Raw genomic sequence first — 6,429 nt, 5'->3', positions numbered from 1 at the left:
ATGGTGTCTCTTACACTGTGTTGGTGTCTCTTACACTGTGTTGGTGTCTCTTGTACACTATGTGAGTGTCTCTTACACTGTGTTGGTGTCTCTTACACTATGTGAGTGTCTCTTACACTGTGTTGGTGTCTCTTGTACACTATGTGAGTGTCTCTTACACTGTGATGGTGTCTCTTACACTGTGTTGGTGTCTCTTGTACACTGTGTGAGTCTCTTGTACACTGTGTTGGTGTCTCTTACACTATGTGAGTGTCTCTTACACTGTGTTGGTGTCTCTTACACTATGTGAGTGTCTCTTACACTGTGTTGGTGTCTCTTACACTGTGTTGGTGTCTCTTACACTATGTGAGTGTCTCTTACACTGTGTTGGTGTCTCTTGTACACTATGTGAGTGTCTCTTACACTGTGTTGGTGTCTCTTGTACACTATGTGAGTGTCTCTTACACTGTGTTGGTGTCTCTTGTACACTATGTGAGTGTCTCTTACACTGTGATGGTGTCTCTTACACTGTGTTGGTGTCTCTTACACTGTGTTGGTGTCTCTTACACTGTGTTGGTGTCTCTTGTACACTGTGTTGGTGTCTCTTACACTATGTGAGTGTCTCTTACACTGTGTTGGTGTCTCTTACACTGTGTTGGTGTCTCTTGTACACTATGTGAGTGTCTCTTACACTGTGTTGGTGTCTCTTACACTATGTGAGTGTCTCTTACACTGTGTTGGTGTCTCTTGTACACTATGTGAGTGTCTCTTACACTGTGTTGGTGTCTCTTACACTGTGTTGGTGTCTCTTACACTATGTGAGTGTCTCTTACACTGTGTTGGTGTCTCTTACACTGTGTTGGTGTCTCTTGTACACTATGTGAGTGTCTCTTACACTATGTGAGTGTCTCTTACACTGTGTTGGTGTCTCTTACACTATGTGAGTGTCTCTTACACTGTGTTGGTGTCTCTTGTACACTATGTGAGTGTCTCTTACACTATGTGAGTGTCTCTTACACTGTGTTGGTGTCTCTTACACTATGTGAGTGTCTCTTACACTGTGTTGGTGTCTCTTGTACACTATGTGAGTGTCTCTTACACTGTGTTGGTGTCTCTTACACTATGTGAGTGTCTCTTACACTGTGTTGGTGTCTCTTACACTGTGTTGGTGTCTCTTACACTGTGTTGGTGTCTCTTACACTGTGTTGGTGTCTCTTGTACACTATGTGAGTGTCTCTTGTACACTGTGTTGGTGTCTCTTGTACACTATGTGAGTGTCTCTTGTACACTATGTGAGTGTCTCTTACACTGTGTTGGTGTCTCTTGTACACTATGTGAGTGTCTCTTGTACACTATGTGAGTGTCTCTTACACTGTGTTGGTGTCTCTTGTACACTATGTGAGTGTCTCTTGTACACTATGTGAGTGTCTCTTACACTATGTGAGTGTCTCTTACACTGTGTTGGTGTCTCTTACACTGTGTTGGTGTCTCTTACACTGTGATGGTGTCTCTTACACTATGTTGGTGTCTCTTACACTGTGATGGTGTCTCTTACACTGTGTTGGTGTCTCTTACACTGTGTTGGTGTCTCTTGTACACTATGTTAGTGTCTCTTACACTGTGTTGGTGTCTCTTACACTGTGTTGGTGTCTCTTGTACACTATGTGAGTGTCTCTTACACTGTGTTGGTGTCTCTTGTACACTATGTGAGTGTCTCTTGTACACTATGTGAGTGTCTCTTACACTATGTGAGTGTCTCTTACACTGTGTTGTTGTCTCTTACACTGTGTTGGTGTCTCTTACACTGTGATGGTGTCTCTTACACTGTGTTGGTGTCTCTTACACTGTGATGGTGTCTCTTACACTGTGTTGGTGTCTCTTGTACACTATGTGAGTGTCTCTTACACTGTGTTGGTGTCTCTTACACTGTGTTGGTGTCTCTTGTACACTATGTGAGTGTCTCTTACACTGTGTTGGTGTCTCTTACACTATGTGAGTGTCTCTTACACTGTGTTGGTGTCTCTTGTACACTATGTGAGTGTCTCTTACACTGTGTTGGTGTCTCTTACACTATGTGAGTGTCTCTTACACTGTGTTGGTGTCTCTTACACTGTGTTGGTGTCTCTTACACTGTGTTGGTGTCTCTTACACTGTGTTGGTGTCTCTTACACTGTGTTGGTGTCTCTTGTACACTATGTGAGTGTCTCTTACACTGTGTTGGTGTCTCTTACACTATGTGAGTGTCTCTTACACTGTGTTGGTGTCTCTTGTACACTATGTGAGTGTCTCTTACACTGTGATGGTGTCTCTTACACTGTGTTGGTGTCTCTTACACTGTGTTGGTGTCTCTTGTACACTATGTGAGTGTCTCTTACACTGTGTTGGTGTCTCTTACACTATGTGAGTGTCTCTTACACTGTGTTGGTGTCTCTTGTACACTATGTGAGTGTCTCTTACACTGTGATGGTGTCTCTTACACTGTGTTGGTGTCTCTTGTACACTGTGTGAGTCTCTTGTACACTGTGTTGGTGTCTCTTACACTATGTGAGTGTCTCTTACACTGTGTTGGTGTCTCTTGTACACTATGTGAGTGTCTCTTACACTGTGTTGGTGTCTCTTACACTGTGTTGGTGTCTCTTACACTATGTGAGTGTCTCTTACACTGTGTTGGTGTCTCTTGTACACTATGTGAGTGTCTCTTACACTGTGTTGGTGTCTCTTGTACACTATGTGAGTGTCTCTTACACTGTGTTGGTGTCTCTTGTACACTATGTGAGTGTCTCTTACACTGTGATGGTGTCTCTTACACTGTGTTGGTGTCTCTTACACTGTGTTGGTGTCTCTTACACTGTGTTGGTGTCTCTTACACTGTGTTGGTGTCTCTTGTACACTGTGTTGGTGTCTCTTACACTATGTGAGTGTCTCTTACACTGTGTTGGTGTCTCTTACACTGTGTTGGTGTCTCTTGTACACTATGTGAGTGTCTCTTACACTGTGTTGGTGTCTCTTACACTATGTGAGTGTCTCTTACACTGTGTTGGTGTCTCTTGTACACTATGTGAGTGTCTCTTACACTGTGTTGGTGTCTCTTACACTGTGTTGGTGTCTCTTACACTATGTGAGTGTCTCTTACACTGTGTTGGTGTCTCTTACACTGTGTTGGTGTCTCTTACACTGTGTTGGTGTCTCTTACACTATGTGAGTGTCTCTTACACTGTGTTGGTGTCTCTTGTACACTATGTGAGTGTCTCTTACACTGTGTTGGTGTCTCTTACACTGTGTTGGTGTCTCTTACACTGTGTTGGTGTCTCTTACACTGTGTTGGTGTCTCTTACACTGTGTTGGTGTCTCTTACACTGTGTTGGTGTCTCTTACACTGTGTTGGTGTCTCTTACACTATGTGAGTGTCTCTTGTACACTGTGTTGGTGTCTCTTACACTGTGTTGGTGTCTCTTACACTGTGTTGGTGTCCCGGCTGACACTCTCAGATTTATCCCGTCAGGAGGAGGAGAGGAATGTGCAGTGAGTCAGGGTTGGGGAAGGGTCCGGTGTTCCTAGCAGTGCCCCCCTCCTCCCTGTGACTCGGCCCCGGCCTGACCCCCTCCCGTACAGGAAGAAGCCCCCCGGCCCCGCACACACCGGACTCTACAACACCCGCACAGTACAGGGGGGACCAGAGGGACTGCACCGGACCGGAGCCCCCGGGATTACCGGAAAGACCCTGAGAGGGGCCCCGAGCACCAGAGACCCTGACAGACACCGGGGGAGGACAACATGGAGCTTCTGGCCGGATAAATCAGCGGAGGAGTCTAAGGTGAGAGGAGAGACCCCCATAGAGACCCCCATAGAGACCCCCATAGAGACCCCCATAGAGACCCCCATAGCCATACATGCGGCTGTGTGATCAGATGTATCGGCTTCTTCACACGTGACACCAGGATAAGTTCTGGTTCTGAATATATGTGCTAACACTTGTGTATACATAATATCCTCTACTACGTGCTGTATACCTTGTGGATACTCTGTATCATCTACTGTTATAGCTTCTGGATACATCATATATACATTATATCATCTAGAATGAGTTCTGGATACATCATATCATCTATAATGTGTTCTGGATACATCATATATACATCATATCATCTAGAATGAGTTCTGGATACATCATATCACCTAGAATGTGTTCTGGATACATCATATCACCTAGAATGTGTTCTGGATACATCATATCACCTAGAATATGTTCTGGATACATCATATCACCTAGAATATGTTCTGGATACATCATATCATCTATAATGTGTTCTGGATACATCATATCATCTATAATGTGTTCTGGATACACCATATCATCTAGAATGAGTTCTGGATACATCATATCACCTAGAATGAGTTCTGGATACATCATATCATCTAGAATGTGTTCTGGATACATCATATCACCTAGAATATGTTCTGGATACATCATATCATCTAGAATGTGTTCTGGATACATCATATCATCTAGAATGTGTTCTGGATACATCATATCACCTAGAATGTGTTCTGGATACATCATATCACCTAGAATATGTTCTGGATACATCATATCATCTATAATGTGTTCTGGATACATCATATCATCTATAATGTGTTCTGGATACACCATATCATCTAGAATGAGTTCTGGATACATCATATCACCTAGAATGTGTTCTGGATACATCATATCATCTATAATGTGTTCTGGATACATCATATCACCTAGAATATGTTCTGGATACATCATATCATCTAGAATGTGTTCTGGATACATCATATCACCTAGAATATGTTCTGGATACATCATATCATCTATAATGTGTTCTGGATACATCATATCATCTAGAATGTGTTCTGGATACATCATATCACCTAGAATGTGTTCTGGATACATCATATCACCTAGAATATGTTCTGGATACATCATATCATCTATAATGTGTTCTGGATACATCATATCATCTATAATGTGTTCTGGATACACCATATCATCTAGAATGAGTTCTGGATACATCATATCATCTAGAATGAATTCTGGATACATCATATCATCTAGAATGAGTTCTGGATACATCATATCATCTAGAATGTGTTCTGGATACATCATATCACCTAGAATGAGTTCTGGATAAATCATATCACCTAGAATGCGTTCTGGATACATAATTTCATCTATAATGTGTTCTGGATACATCATATCATCTATAATGTGTTCTGGATACATCATATCCTCTAGAATGAGTTCTGGATACATCATATCCTCTAGAATGAGTTCTGGATACATCATATCATCTAGAAATGAGTTCTGTTACCTCATATCATCTAGAATGAGTTCTGGATAAATCATATCACCTAGAATGCGTTCTGGATAAATCATATCACCTAGAATGCGTTCTGGATAAATCATATCACCTAGAATGCGTTCTGGATACATAATTTCATCTATAATGTGTTCTGGTTACATCATATCATCTGGAATGAGTTCTGGATACATCATATCATCTAGATTCTAGAATGAGTTTTGGATACATCATATCATTTAGATTCTAAAATGAGTTCTGGATGCATTGTATCATCTGTTGCAACTTCTGAAAACATTGTATCAATAATAATTAAAAAAAATTAGTTCTGGATAAATTGAATCGTCTACTATTATAACTTCTTGATATATTCTATCAATTATTATTAATATTATTATTACTAGCTTTGGATACAGTCTATTATCAGCATACCATGTATCATCTATTATAAGTTCTGCAAACATTGCAAACTAATAGTACAATGTATTTACAATTTATAACAGATCATACAATGTATGCAGATGATGATGATGATAATAATAGGTTCTGGATACATTCTATTGTTATTATTATTAGTACTAGTTCTGGATACATTCTATTGTTATTATTATTAGTACTAGTTCTGGATACATTCTATTGTTATTATTATTAGTACTAGTTCTGGATACATTCTATTGTTATTATTATTAGTACTAGTTCTGGATACATTCTATTGTTATTATTATTAGTACTAGTTCTGGATACATTCTATTGTTATTATTATTAGTACTAGTTCTGGATACATTCTATTGTTATTATTATTAGTACTAGTTCTGGATACATTCTATTGTTATTATTATTAGTACTAGTTCTGGATACATTCTATTGTTATTATTATTAGTACTAGTTCTGGATGCATTCTATTGTTATTATTATTAGTACTAGTTCTGGATACTTTCTATTATCTGCATACATTGTTTCATCTAGGATAACTGTGGATAGATTGTATCATTATTATTATTATTAATAACAACTTTTGGATACATTCTATTATCTGCATATCTTGTATAATCTATTATACATTCTGGATACATTGTATCATGTATTATTATTATTATTATTATTATTATTATAGATGATACAATGT

General features: G+C 39.5%; 1 protein-coding gene across 1 annotated transcript in view; it reads left to right on the top strand.

Annotated features, from left to right (window-relative positions):
* The first annotated feature begins 3,532 nt into the window (after positions 1–3,532).
* IL11RA (interleukin 11 receptor subunit alpha) overlaps positions 3,533–6,429 on the top strand; it is a 136,475-nt gene continuing 133,578 nt past the window's right edge. Inside the window, exon 1 of the mRNA XM_056551473.1 lies at positions 3,533–3,793. The gene's annotated coding sequence lies outside the window, so the exon portion shown is untranslated. The remainder of the gene's footprint in view (positions 3,794–6,429) is intronic.

This window comes from Hyla sarda, chromosome 1 (assembly GCF_029499605.1).
Source record: "Hyla sarda isolate aHylSar1 chromosome 1, aHylSar1.hap1, whole genome shotgun sequence".
NCBI classification, from domain to species: Eukaryota; Metazoa; Chordata; class Amphibia; order Anura; family Hylidae; genus Hyla; species Hyla sarda.
Note: the sequence above shows the minus strand (reverse complement) of the source record. Positions and strands in the feature narration are given on the sequence as shown.